The 15,387-nt window shown below is 39.1% G+C and overlaps 1 non-coding gene across 1 annotated transcript; it reads left to right on the forward strand.

Moving 5' to 3' along the window:
- The first annotated feature begins 14,526 nt into the window (after window positions 1-14,526).
- Window positions 14,527-14,634, forward strand: LOC130959407 (small nucleolar RNA R71). Its single transcript, XR_009078487.1, has one exon. It is a non-coding gene; the product is annotated as a small nucleolar RNA R71 (small nucleolar RNA).
- The last annotated feature ends 753 nt before the right edge of the window (window positions 14,635-15,387 follow it).

Here is a 15,387-nt window from a genome sequence, read left to right on the forward strand (position 1 = left end):
AACTTCCTTTCACCAATTATTCATCCTATGTTCTCGCTAATCCATAAATAGGCAACTGTCACAAGGGAATGCTAATTTGATTCGTGTTCCTCAGGCTTCCCAACTTTCTAACTCTTCGACAATTCACAATCAGAATTATAAACGAAACCACCCCCAGCTATTCTGTCTCAACAACTATATATCATTATCTTATATCCTCACCTGGAGCAAGTGAAATCACTTTACTGCATCTACCCAGGGAGCTTAAATAATCATATTATCTACTTGTAGCAACTGAAATCCCTTCACTACGTTTATCTAGGGAGCTCATTTATGTCATTCAATAACCGTCATCATTATTCAATTACATCATCAACTCATATCATCAAGAACAGCCCTCAGCGTCAACCGACACCAGTATGAGGGACCTCTCAATTGTACAAACACAAGCAATACAGGCAAGTAATACACAATAAGGTACAAGTAGAACAAGTAGCACACAATCAGGTAATATAGCATATATGATATAGCAATCCAAAACAAACAGGCAAACCCAAATAATTCAAACATACACAAATGATGTATGCCTGCCCTATGGCTGATGAGTCTCATCTGTTGGTTATAAAGCCAACCCGACAAGTCTTGGTAGCTAACCATTGGACTGTCCCTCTGTCGTGCATCCCCAACTCGAGTTATTCACAATCATAATCATAATCACACAACACCCACACTGGTGTTTATCCACGGGGGTGAGCTTATCCGAAACTTTCATAGTGTCCGGCAACACTTACGACATAGGGTCAACAGAATCTCGGATCTCAACTTGGAGCAAGTGGAGCTGACCCACTACATCTACCCAAGGAAATCCAAAACTCAAATAATTTCACAAATCTCAAATCAACCTCGACTGGGAGCAAGTAGGGGCTAACCACTGCATCTACCACAGGAGTTGCAAACCAAACCCAGAGCAAGTGGAATCAATGGCACTGCATCTACCCAGGCAGGTATATCTCACTACATCCCGGAGCAAGTGGATCAATACCACTGCATCTACCCAGGTAGGTGTTTAAAAGCTCAACCTGGAGCGATTGGAATCACCACTACTACCGCTACTACCCAGGCGTCACAATATGTGACCCGGAGCAAGTGGGACAAACCACAACCCTTGCTACTACCTAGGCATCCCAAACACACGTTCATTTCATCTCCATAATTAAACTCATTTAACATAATCCTCCTTCACCATCTCATACCCGAAGCAAGTGGACATCGCCACTGCCTACTACTCGAGGTCACACATCACATTCAACATTTTCCATCATTATTCATTTACCACATTTAATCATTAATCATATACATATACATACTCAGCCATAATTCAATTCTTATCACAGCCATCCGACTCATACTATACACAACACTTCCACCATCATACTCAGCAACTCATACAATCATCATTACTCATCATTCATCATTGATTCTCATTTTATTGCATCCACAAGTTACCACATGTCCTACTGGTGCACAAAATTATGATACACAATGGCGCCAACAACTTGGTACGCACAATTGTAATCTCACTTCTTTTTCACAACTTTGCACAACTAACCAGCAAGTGCACTGGGTCGTCCAAGTAATAAACCTTACGTGAGTAAGGGTCGATCCCACAGAGATTGTCGGCTTGAAGCAAGATATGGTCACCTTGTAAATTTCAGTCAGGCGGATTCAAATGGTTATGGAGTTTTAATGATTAAAATATAAATAAACAGAAAATAAAGATAGAGATACTTATGTAAATCATTGGTGGGAATTTCAGATAAGTGTATGGAGATGCTTTATCCCTCTTGAATCTCTGCTTTCCTACTGCCTTCATCCAATCCTTCGTACTCCTTTCTATGGCAAGCTGTATGTAGGGCGTCACCGTTGTCAATGGCTACTTCCCATCCTCTCAGTAAAAAAGGTCCTCTACGGTTTTCCGCATGGCTAATCAGCTGTTGGTTCTCGATCGTGTAGGAATAGGATTTACTATCCTTTTGCGTCTGTCACCATGCCCTACAGTCATGAGTTTGAAGCTCGTCACAGTCATCCCAGCCCAGATCCTACTCGGAATACCACAGACAAGGTTTAGACTTTTCGGATCTCAAGAATGCTGCCAATGGATTCTAGCTTATACCACGAAGACTTTGATCTCATGAAATGGAAGGCTCTGTTGTCAGGAGAGGCAACCATGCGTCGTGGACCAGGAATCCAAGAGATACACACTCTAGCTTTCGCAGGTAGAACGGAAGTGTTTGTCAGGAACGCGTTCATAAGTGAGAATGGTGATGAGTGTCACGGATAATCACATTCATCAGGTTGAAGTGCGAATGAATATCTTAGAACAAGAATAAGCATGAATTGAATAGAAAATAGTAGTAATTGCATTAATACTCGAGGAACAGCAGAGCTCCACACCTTTAATCTATGGTGTGTAGAAACTCCACCGTTGAAAATACATAAGTGATAAAGGTCCAGGCATGGCCGTGAGGCCAGCCCCCAATGTCTAAGATTGCATAAACTGATCAAAGATAGATACCAAGATGAAAATACAATAGTAAAAAGTCCTATTTATACTAGACTAGTTACTAGGGGTACAGAAATGAGTAAATGATGCAGAAATCCACTTCTGGGCCCACTTGGTGTGTGTTTGGGCTGAGCATTGAACCTTTCACGTGTAGAGGTCTTCCTTGGAGTTAAACGTTAGTTTGTAACTTATTTCTAGCGTTTAACTCTACTTTGCAACTTGTTTCTGGCGTTTAACGCTAGAATAAGGCAGAAAGCTGGCGTTAAACGCCAGTTTGCGTCGTCTAAACTCAGGAAAAGTATGGACTATTATATATTTCTAGAAATCCCTGGATGTCTACTTTTCAACGCAGTTGAGAGCGTGCCATTTGAGCTTCTATAGCTCCAGAAATTCAATTTCGAGTGCAGGGAGGTCAGTATCCAACAGCATCAGCAGTCTTTTGTCAGCCTCTGAATCAGATATTTGCTGAAGACCCTCAATTTCAGCCAGAAAATACCTAAAATCACAAAAAAACACACAAACTCATAGTAAAGTCCAGAAATGTAAATTTCGCTTAAAAACTAATAAAAATATACTAAAAACTAACTAAATCATACTAAAAACTATATAAAACAATGCCAAAAAGTGTATAAATTATCCGCTCATCACAACACCAAACTTAAATTGTTGCTTGTCCCCAAGCAACTGAGAACAAAATAGGATAAAAAGAAGAGAATATACAATGAATCTCACAATATCAATGAAACTTAGTTCTAATTAGATGAGCGGGGCTTGTAGCTTTTTGCTTCTGAATAGTTTTGTCATCTCACTTTATCCTTTGAAATTCAGAATGATTGGCATCTATAGGAACTCAAAATCTTAGATAGTGTTATTGATTCTCCTAGTTAAGTTTGTTGATTCTTGAACACAGTTACTTTATGAGTCTTGGCTGTGACTCTAAGCACTTTGTTTTCCAGTATTACCACCGGATACATAAATGCCACAGACACATAACTGGGTGAACCTTTTCAGATTGTGACTCAACTTTGTTAAAGTCCCCAGTTAGAGGTGTCCAGAGTTCTTAAGCGTACTCTTTTGCTTTGGATCACGACTTTAACCACTTAGTCTCAAGCTTTGCACTTGGACCTTTATGACACAAGCACATGGTTAGGGACAGCTTGATTTAGCCGCTTAGGCCTGGATTTTATTTCCTTGGGCCCTCCTATCCATTAATGCTCAAAGCCTTGGATCCTTTTTACCCTTGCCTTTTGGTTTAAAGGGCTATTGGCTTTTTCTACTTGCTTTTTCTTTTTCTTTCTCTTTTTTTTGCCACTTTTTTTTTCACTGCTTTTTCTTGCTTCAAGAATCAATTTCATGATTTTTCAGATTATCAAATAACATTTCTCTTTGTTCATCATTCTTTCAAGAGCCAACAATTTTAACATTCATAAACAACAAGATCAAACATATGCACTGTTCAAGCATTCATTCAGAAAACAAGAAGTATTGCCACCACATCAAAATAATTAAACTAATTTCAAGATAAAATTTGAAATCCAAGTACTTCTTGTTCTTTTGTAATTAAGCACATTTTTCATTTAAGAGAGGTGAATGATTCATGGAATTATTCATATCTTTAAGACATAGACACTAGACACTAATGATCATGTAATGAAGACACAAACATAGACAAACATGAAGCTCAAAAACCAAAAACAAAAAAATAAATAGACAAGGAGATTAAGGAATGAGTCCACCTTAGTGAAGGTGGCGTCTTCCTCTTGAAGAACCAATGGTGCTTTTGAGCTCCTCTATGTCTCTTCCTTCCTTTATTGCTTCATCCTTAGTGATTTTGGTGCTCCTATCCTTAGTTGCTCCCAATAGTTGTATGGAGGAAAATGTATCCCCTAAGGTATCTCAGGGATTTCTTGATGAGAGAATTCCTCATACTCTTGTTGAGGTCCATGAGTGGGCTTTCTTGATGTGCAGTCAAATGCTCTACTACTGAGCTATGGACCCTTGAGATGAATCTCTCCATCTCCCATGACTCGGAGGTAGAAGCTTTTGCCTTCCCTTTCCTCTTTCTAGAGGTTTCTCCGGCCTTAGGTGCCATAAATGGTTATAGAAAAACAAAAAGCAATGCCTTTACCTCACCAAACTTAAAAGGTTTATTCGCTGATGCACCACTATTTCGTGGTATATCTTGTATTTAATTGAGTGGATTTTATCCACTAGTCTCACACTTATGCATTGAATTAGCATGTTTTACATTTTCCTTCCTGATTTTGTGCTATGATTGAAAACATGCTTCTTTGGTCTTAATTTTGCTATGTTTAATCCTCTCTTATTACCATTTGATGCCTTGATATGTGTGTTAAGTGTTTTCAGATATTACAGGGCAGGAATGGCTCAGAGGATGGAAAGGAAGCATGCAAAAGTGGAAGGAATACAAGAAGTTGAAGGAACTGCAAAGCTGTCAGCCTGACCCTCTTGCACTAAAATTATCATAACTTGAGCTACAAAGGTCCAAATTATGCGGTTCTACTTGCGTTGGAAAGCTAACGCACGGGGCTTCGATTTGATATATAATTCGCCATAGTGGCCGTATAAATAGGCGATGCAAACGCGCGCTTCACACGGACGCATTGCATCTGCGAATCTCATTCCACGCAAACGCGTGGATGACGCCTCCACGTCACTTTGCCGCAACCTGTACGGACCAGAAAGCATTGGGAGTGACTTCTGGGCTATTTTTGACCCAGTTCTCGGCCCAGAAAATACAGATTAGAGGCTTGGAGTGGAGCAGAATCTGATAATTCAATCATTACTCACAATTTTAGGTTTTAGATGAAGTTTTTAGTGAGAGAGGTTCTCTCCTCTCTCTTAGGTTTTAGGATTAGGATTTCTTTAGTCATTAGGATTACTTCATCGTATCAGGTTTAATAATTTATGTTTCTCTTCTACTTTTATTTACTCTGATAGTTTTATTTTTGTTTGATTTATGTCGCCAATTTGGCTTAATGACATTCATGTTAGGATTTTCTTATTTAATATAATTTGAGGTATTTCAGACTTATGATTGTTTTCTCTAATTTATTTTATTGATGCTTGGGCTCTATCCAAATTATTTTCATTCAAGTAGATTTTATTCCCTTTTGGCTTTGGTTGATTAATTGGTAACTATTGAGTTGTCAAACTCAGCAGTGGTTGAAATTGGCAGATTCTAATTGATCTAGATCGCTCTAAAGCTAGTCTTCCCACATGGATTGACTAGGACTTGAGGATCAAACTAATTAGTCCACTTGACTTTCCTTTGCTTTAGTAAAGGTTAACTAAGTGGGAAAAAAATCCAATTCTCATCACAATTGATAAGGACAACTGGGATAGGACTTCCAGTTTTCATACCTTGCCAAGTGTTTTACTTTACAGTTATTTATTTATTTTACTTGTCATTCAACATACTCCTTCCTCACTTTCAAAACCCCCAATTTACAAGACTCATAACCAATAATAAATCATACCTCCCTGCAATTCCTTGAGAAGACGACCCGATGTTTAAATACTCGGTTATCAATTTTAAAGGGGTTTGTTACTTGTGACAACCAAAACGTTTGTACGAAGGGATTTTCTGTTAGTTTAGAATCTATGCTCACAACGCGACTATATCTTTATAAAATTCTTTACTAGCAAAAATCCTAACGTCAAAATGGCGCCGTCGTCGGGGAATTGCAAACGTGTGCCTTATTATTGGTTATTGTAAATATTTTTCTTTTACTTGTTTATTTGTTTTTTCTCTTCCCCTTTATTTCTGATAACTACTATGAATTCTCACCCCTCTCGCTTTGAGTTTAGTTCTACTTTTGTTGCAAGGAATGGAAGCTTTAACAGGACTATGCATCACGATCTAAGCAATCAAAGATGGATGGAGCCAAGAGGATCTGATCATCCCTTTAGGCAACAACACCCTCCTAGATATCATGGACAGAGACCATTCTACAATGCATACCAAGCTGATAGATATGGTGGACCGCCTTGTAGCTACCAACAAGTCCCACCCTATGCTCAGAGACCATTCTTTCAACACAATCTCAACCCACCATACTCACAAGCTTCTTTTCACCATTCGCCACCATATGATCCTTATGCGCCCGAACGCCAATCCAATTACTCCCAAGAACCACCACTCTCCTACACACCATGTCCATATGCATCAAGCCAAGAATCATAGGTTCGCTTCGAAGAATCAGTAAACCAATTTAATGCAACCCTTCATCAACTGGAGCAAGCAATAAATCAATTATCTTCCAGACGTTCGGACACTCAACAGACTCCCATGGCTTCATGTGGAGAATCTAATGAAGAATGTATTGTGAAGAAGACACGAGAAGCTCCAGTGGACAGCATAGAGCATAACTTCGTACTGGAACAAGTAGAGTACACTGTCATTGTAGAAGAAGAAGAGTTGGTTGAAGATTTAGGAGATGCTGAACCTCCGCAGGAATCCAGAATTGTGGAGAATTCCATCGAGGACGTTACAATTAATGCTAAGGAGGATAGTGCACAACCCCCAAGGTAGGTATCTTATGAGGAATTGGACGGAATGACCCAAGACTCAAGTTTTCTTGACGATGATAGTCACCACTCAATAGTAATGCTCTTGCATCCGTAAGTAAATTCTTTGAGATAGGAGAATCTTCCCCAAGTGAATACGATGATGATGCAGAGGTCGACTTTTCTCAACCTCCCAATTATGACTCGAGTGATGAAGAAGATATCGGTGACCTTAATCAAGACATGGTTGAATTAGAAGAAAATTGCCAAGAAGTGGAGGAATTCACTGAAGACCACAAGGGAGTAGAGCTTGCAGAACCACTGTAAACACCTATCCCAAGGCCACTACCACCCAATACAAACCTCAAGTGGTTAAAATCCTTAGCTTTTATCTTTACTTTTTCACTTGAATATGGTTTACTTGAAACAGATGGCCAGCTTAGAGCTCTTTGCGGCTTTGAGAGTAAAAGGGAAATGACTTGCACTCAGAGTTGGTGTACAAGATTCAATGAGGCTTCACACTTCAATTTAAGGTGCAAGGATTGGTGTCAAGCTCAATTGAAAGGATCTCGGAAGCTGTTTGGTCACTGCAGTGCAAATTCAGACTACTCACCACCCGGCTGGAAAGATGTAGATCAAGACAAAGACGGGTGTAGAAGAAAAGTTTGGAATCCTGGAGTCTGTTCTGACATTCAACACCCCGGGAGCCTTGAAGCCTGTTTGAACTCACCTAAGGGCTTTACATGCCTCGTTTGGGACCCCGGAGGCTGTTGAAATTCCAAACATTGGTGGAGATTCCTGGATCAATACAAGCATAAGCCACCATGACAGGAAGCTCATCAAATGTCCAACTTAAGGACTTTAACTAAAAGTGCTAGGTGGGAGACAACCCACCATGGTATGATCGTTCTTTCTCCATTCTACTTTATGTTTGAATTTTGTTTGAACCTGGAATTTTCACATGACATTCATTGCATTTTGCATTCTGCATACTGCATAAAAAAAATCGCACGCGACGTGACCGCGTCGATGACGCGTCCGCGTCATATGTGCGTTGGGAAGAAAATAATATGAACAGAGAGTCACGCGAAAGCGCGGCTCAAGGCGTGCCTTTGGCACAAATTGGTCCACGCGACCGCGTCGATGACGCGTCCGCGTCATATGGGAAAAATGCCTCCCACGCGTCCGCGTTACCCAGGCGAACACGTGCCTCAAAATTGACGTAAAAAGGGTGTATGGCCGAAAGTTGAGCTAGAATTGGGCTGGACTCGTGCTAGAAGCACAAGCCCTACCACGCATACGCGTGCCCCACGTGTACGCGTGCCCCACGTGTACGCGTGCCCCACGCGTCTGCGCCGTTTTCAAATTTAGGCCATCCACGCGATTGCGTCACCCAAAGATTTGGCAATATGAATTTCAAACAGAGAGTTGCGCGACCGCGAGGCTGCCCTCGTGCTAATGGCACAAATCGATCCACGCGACCGCGTGGATGATGCGTTTGCGTCATTTCATAGAAGCGCTATCCGCGCGAACGCGTCCGCATCACAAGCGGCGCACAGCTTATCCAGAGCAGCTAATTATCTTATCCTTTCTTCCCCATATCTAAATCTTTTCTTTCCCTTCTTATTTCTTTCTTCCTCCCTTCTTCCTTTCTCTTTCTTCATCCCTTAACTTCTCATCCTTCTTCACTCACATTCTATTTTCCTTATTTCCATTGGTGTTAAATGCTCTTATTCAACTGTTGTATCTTTTCTAGTATTATTTTGGTGCTCAGTGACTTGTTTTACGCTGTTGGGTTATTTTTTTTAAGTCAATGCTAATCCTTTATGATATTTGTATTAATTTTGCATTGACATGAATTTATATTGTTTTTCACTCTTTTCCCCTTTGTTGCAACTTTTGCACCACTGGTATGCCATGTGCTTCTATTATTTTTTCATTTGCATGTTGTAGCTACCATGTAATTGAGACCCTCATTATTTGGCATTAACCTACCCAGACTTTTTTTTATTTTCTTATTTTTATTTCTGGGTTACTTTTTCTTCTTTTTTCCTCTTCTTTCAGGATGGCCACCAAATAAGGAAAGGAAAAGAACTTCTATATGGGGTGACAAACAAGTCCATCTGCACAAACCTTGGAGAAAAGTGCCAGTTGGAACAGCTCGTCCACCTGCACATCTTAGCATGCACCGAGGACGGTGCAATCTTTAAGTGTGGGGAGGTCGATACCGATCTCCATGGGTTAGTTATTCTCTTCTCAACACCAATATTCTATTTTCATTGTTTGTTCATTGTTGCATTGCATAATAGAATGCATGTGTAGTTGATTGTTTGCATATAAGTACTACTTGGTTGAAAAATAATAAGTTTCTTTTAAAGACCCTATTTTTGAAAAATTTCACTAATTTAAATTAAAAAAAATTAAAATTTTCTATGTGTTAAATTTGTTTGAAGTTGTATTTGGAACATGGTTTTTGAGCCAAAGAACACACAACCTGTGAGGTTTGAGCTTATTTACATGGTTACATTATTTAACCATAAATATTTTATTCTTGTGTGTTTTCTTCTCTATAACTGCAATCTTTGCTTTGTTCCATTCTATATGTCCATTATTTAGTATATTTACATGCTTGCATATGATTGAGGCCATATTTGATTGTTAACTCACTTACCCCAAATAAAGCCTACCCTTTTATGTCACCCTTGTTAGCCACCTTGAGCTTTTTAATCCCCTTTTGTTTTATAACCACATTACTAGCCTTAAGCAGAAAAATAAATTAAAAATTCCAAGTTGAATCCTTGGTTAGCTTAAGATAGATATTGTGTATAATTTAAGTGTGAAAAATTTTATAGGAACATGGGATGATAAAAAAAAGAAAAAAAAAAGTAGGGAATTGAATTGAATACATTATTTGAAAATTTGGGAAGCATGCTCATGTGAAATCAAAATAATTAAATTACCATGTGCATTGATAAAAAAAATAAAAATAAAAATAATTAAAAAATAGAAAAAAATTTATTAAGTAATTAAATAAGGGGATACAAAAAAAAATTATTACCCCAAATGCAAAATAAAAAGAATCAATGCACATGGGACAAAATTCAAAAATAAGTTTGATACATGAGCATGTAATACAAAAGTGGAAAAATTTGGGTAGCTAGGTAAAGCATTTTAAATTGCATAAAGTATGTATATGTTAGGTGAGATCTTAGACTAATCAAGGATTTACTTTGTTAGCTAACTTAGCCTTATATATGTATCCTTACCTTTACCTCAGCCCCATTACAACCCTGAAAAGACCTCATGATGTTTGTATTAGTATACTAAATATTTGTTGATTGGTTAAATGAAGAACAAAGCTTAGAAAGCATGACTAGGGAAGAGTAGAGTGATTGACCCTAGACACTTGAGAGATTAGAGTGCATATACACTACCAGTTCAATGCTTGATTCTATGTTCCCTGCTTTTATGAGCTATCTTCTTACAAGTTTACTTGTTTTCACTGTATGATTTGAATTAGTGGAATTTGATTCATATTTGTCTTGGAGAACTTATCTACTTTTAACCAAGTAGATAGAAACATTTTGCATGTTGCACTCATATAGATAGGTTGCATTGCATACTCTCTATCATGCCTTCACTCTTATAGCTTCTCTTGAGCTTAGCATGAGGACATGCTAATATTTAAGTATGGGGAGATTTGATGCACCACTATTTCGTGGTACATCTTGTATTTAATTGAGTGAATTTTATCCACTAGTCTCACACTTATTCATTGAATTCGCATGTTTTACATTTTCCTTCCTGATTTTGTGCTATGATTGAAAACATGCTTCTTTGGTCTTAATTTTGCTATGTTTAATCCTCTCTTATTACCATTTGATGCCTTGATATGTGTGTTAAGTGTTTTCAGAGATTACAGGGCAGGAATGGCTCAGAGGATGGAAAGGAAGCATGCAAAAGTGGAAGGAATACAAGAAGTTGAAGAAACTACAAAGCTGTCAGCCTGACCCTCTCGCACTAAAATGATCATAACTTAAGCTATAGAGGTCCAAATGATGCGGTTCTACTTGCGTTGAAAAGCTAATGACTGGGGCTTCGATTTGATATATAATTCGCCAAAGTGGCCATACAGATAGGCGACGCGAACGTGCACTCCACGCGGACGCATCGCATCTGCGAATCTCATTCCACGCAAACGCGTGGATGACGCCTCCACGTCACTTTGCCGCGACCTGTACGGACCAGAAAGCGCTGGGAGTGACTTCTGGGCTGTTTTTGATCCAGTTCTCGGCCCAGAAAACACAGATTAGAGGCTGAGAGTGGAGCAGAATCAGATAATTCAATCATTACTCACAATTTTAGGTTTTAGATGTAGTTTTTAGTGAGAGAGGTTCTCTCCTCTCTCTTAGATTTTAGGATTAGGATTTCTTTAGTCATTAGGATTACTTCATCATATCAGGTTCAATAATTTATGTTTCTCTTCTACTTTTATTTACTCCGATACTTTTATTTGTGTTTGATTTATGTCGCCAATTTGGCTTAATGACATTCATGTTAGGATTTTCTTATTTAATATAATTTGAGGTATTTCAGACTTATGATTGTTTTCTCTAATTTATGTTATTGATGCTTGGGCTCTATCCAAATTATTTTCATTCAAGTAGATTTTATTTCCTTTTGGCTTTGGTTGATTAATTGGTAACTCTTGAATTGTCAAACTCAGTAGTGGTTGAAATTGGCAGATTCTAATTGATCTAGATCGCTCTAAAGCTAGTCTTCCCACAGGGATTGACTAGGACTTGAGGATCAAACTAATTAGTCCACTTGACTTTCCTTTGCTTTAGTAAAGGTTAACTAAGTGGGAGAAAAATCCAATTCTCATCACAATTGATAAGGACAACTGGGATAGGACTTCCAGTTTTCATACCTTGCCAAGAGTTTTACTTTACAGTTATTTATTTATTTTACTTGTCATTCAATATACTGCTTCCTCACTTTCAAAACCCCCAATTTACAAGACTCATAACCAATAATAAATCATACCTCCCTGCAATTCCTTGAGAAGACGATCCGAGGTTTAAATACTCGGTTATCAATTTTAAAGGGGTTTGTTACTTGTGACAACCAAAACGTTTGTACGAAGGGATTTTTTGTTGGTTTAGAATCTATACTCACAACGCGACTATATCTTTATAAAATTCTTTACTAGCGAAAATCCTAACGTCATTTGCCCTCGAGCAAAAGAAGAAAGAGGGGAGTAGATGGGGATCCTGTGGGGTCCACAGATCCTGAGGGGTCAAGGATTTATCATCCCTGCTCCTATTAGGCGTACAAAATGCCTTTACTGTGCAATCCTGGCATTTAACGCCAGACTGCTACTTGTTTCTGGCGTTAAACGCCAGCTTTTATTCCTTTTCTGGCGTTAAACGCCAGGTTGCAACCTGTTTCTGGCGTTTAACGCCAGTCTGGTGCTTGTTTCTGGCGTTTAACACCCAAAATGGTGCTAGACTGGGCGTTAAACGCCCATACTGCTACTCTTACTGGCGTTTAAACGCCAGTTAGTCTTTCCTCCAGGGTTTGCTATTTTTAATGCTATTTTTATTTTTCTTTAATTTTTACAATTGTTTTGTGACTCCACATGATCATCAACCTAAAAAAAAAAAGAAAATAACATGAAATAACATAAATAAATAAAAATTGGGTTGCCTCCCAATAAGTGCTTCTTTAATGTCAATAGCTTGACAGTGGGTTCTCATGGAGCCTCAGATATTCAGAGCATTGTTGGGACCTCCCAACACCAAACTTAGAGTTTGAATGTGGGGGTTCAACACTAAACTTAGAGTTTAGTTGTGGCCTCCCAACACCAAACTTAGAGTTTGACTGTAAGGACTTTGTTTGACTCTGTAGTGAGAGAAGCTTTTCTTGCTTCCTCTCTATGGTTACAGTGGGAGATCCTTGAGTTTTAAACACAAGGTAGTCCTCATTCAGTTGAAGGATCAACTCTCCTCTGTCCACATCAATTACAGCTTTTGCTGCGGCTAGAAAGGGTCTTCCAAGGATGATGGATTCATCCTCATCCTTCCCAGTGTCTAGGATTATGAAATCAGCAGGGATGTAAAGGCCTTTGACCTTTACTAGCACGTCTTCTACCTGTCCATAAGCCTTTTTCATGGATTTATCTGCCATCTCTAATGAGAATGTGGCAGCCTGTACCTCAAAGATTCCCAGTTTCTACATTACAGAGAGTAGCATTAAGTTTATGCCTGACCCTAGGTCACCAGAGCCTTGTCAAAGATCATGGTGCCTATGGTGCAGGGAATTAGGAATTTACCAGGATCCTGTTTCTTTTGAGGTAAAGTGTGTTGAATCCAGGTATTTAGTTCATTAATGAGCAATGGAGGCTCATCCTCCCAAGTCTCATTACCAAATAGCTTGGCATTCAGCTTTATGGTTACTCCTAAATATTGGGCAACTTGCGTTTCAACAATATCTTCATCTTCTTCAGAAGATGAATAGTCATCAGAGCTTATGAATGGTAAAAGGAGGTTCAATATAATCTCTATGGTCTCTAGGTGAGCCTCAGATTCCTTAGGTTCCTCAGTTGGGAACTCCTTTTTGTTCAGAGAACGTCCCATGAGGTCTTCCTCACTGGAATTTACGTCCTCCTCCTCCTCTGTGCATTCGGCCACACCAAGCAAGGCTATAGCCTTGCACTCTCTTTTTGGGTTCTCCTCTGTATTGCTTGGGAGAGTACTAGGAGAAGTTTCAGTGACTCTTTTACTCAGCTGGCCCACTTGTGCCTCCAAATTCCTAATGGAGGACCTTGTTTCATTCATGAAACTAAGAGTGGCCTTAGATAGATCAGAGACTATGTTTGCTAAGCTAGAGGAGCTCTGCTCAGAATTCTCTGTCTGTTGCTGAGAAGATGATGGAAAAGACTTGCTATTGCTAAACCTGTTTATTCCACCATTATTAAAGCCTTGTTGAGGCTTTTGTTGATCCTTCCTTGAGAAATTTGGATGATTTCTCCATGAGGGATTATAGGTATTTCTATAGGCTTCACCCATGTAATTCACCTTTGCCATTGCAGGTTTCTCAGGATCATAGGCTTCTTCTTCAGCAGATGCCTCTTTAGTACTGTTGAATGCATTTTTCAATCCATTCAGACTCTGAGAAATCATATTGACTTGTTGAGTCAATATTTTGTTCTGAGCCAATATGGCATTCAGAGCATCAATTTTAAGAACTCCCTTCCTCTGAGGCGTCCCATTACTCACAGGATTCCTTTCAGAAGTGTATATGAACTGGTTATTTGCAACCATGTCAATGAGTTCCTAAGCTTCTGCAGGCTTTTTCTTTAGGTGAATGGATCCACCTGCAGAATGGTCCAATGATATCTTAGACAATTCAGACAGACTATCATAGAATATATCTAGGATGGTCCATTCTGAAAGCATGTCAGAAGGACACTTTTTGGTGAGTTACTTATATCTCTCCCAAGCTTCATAGAGGGATTCACCTTCTTTCTGTCTGAAGGTTTGAACATCCACTCTAAGCTTACTCAACTTTTGAGAAGGAAAGAACTTGGCTAAGAAAGCCGTGACCAGCTTATCCCAAGAGTTCAGACTATCTTTAGGTTGAGAGTCTAACCATACTCTAGCTCCTTCTCTTACAGCAAAAGGGAAAAGCATAAGCCTGTAGACCTCAGGATCAACCCCATTGGTCTTAACAGTATCACAGATATGCAAGAATTCAGTTAAGAACTGAAAAGGATCTTCTGATGGAAGTCCATAAAACTTGCAATTCTGTTACATCAGAGAAACTAATTGAGGCTTTAGCTCAAAGTTGTTTGCTCCAATGGCAGGAATTGAGATGCTTCTTCCATGGAAGTTGGAATTTGGTGCAGTAAAGTCACCAAGCATCTTCTTTGCACCTCCACCATTGTTATTGGGTTCGGCCATCTCTACTTCTTTTTCAAAAATTTCAGTAAAGTCCTCTTCAGAGTATTGTGTTTTAGCTTCTCTTAGCTTCCTCTTTAGAGTCCTTTCAGGTTCTGGATTAGCTTCAACAAGAATGTTCTTATCCTTGCTCCTGCTCATGTAAAAAAGAAGAGAACAGAAAAGAAGAGGAATCCTCTATGTCACAGTATATAGATTCCTTTATGTGAGTAAAAGAAGAAAAAAATAAAAGAAGGAGAAAATTCGAACACAGAGAGAGAAGAGAAGAGGGTTCGAATTATGAGTGGAAGAGAAGTGTTAGTAAATAAATAAATAAATAGAAGGAGATGAGAAGGAGAGAATTTTCGAAAATTA

The sequence above is a fragment of the Arachis stenosperma genome, chromosome 10, assembly GCF_014773155.1.
Source record: "Arachis stenosperma cultivar V10309 chromosome 10, arast.V10309.gnm1.PFL2, whole genome shotgun sequence".
NCBI classification, from domain to species: domain Eukaryota; kingdom Viridiplantae; phylum Streptophyta; class Magnoliopsida; order Fabales; family Fabaceae; genus Arachis; species Arachis stenosperma.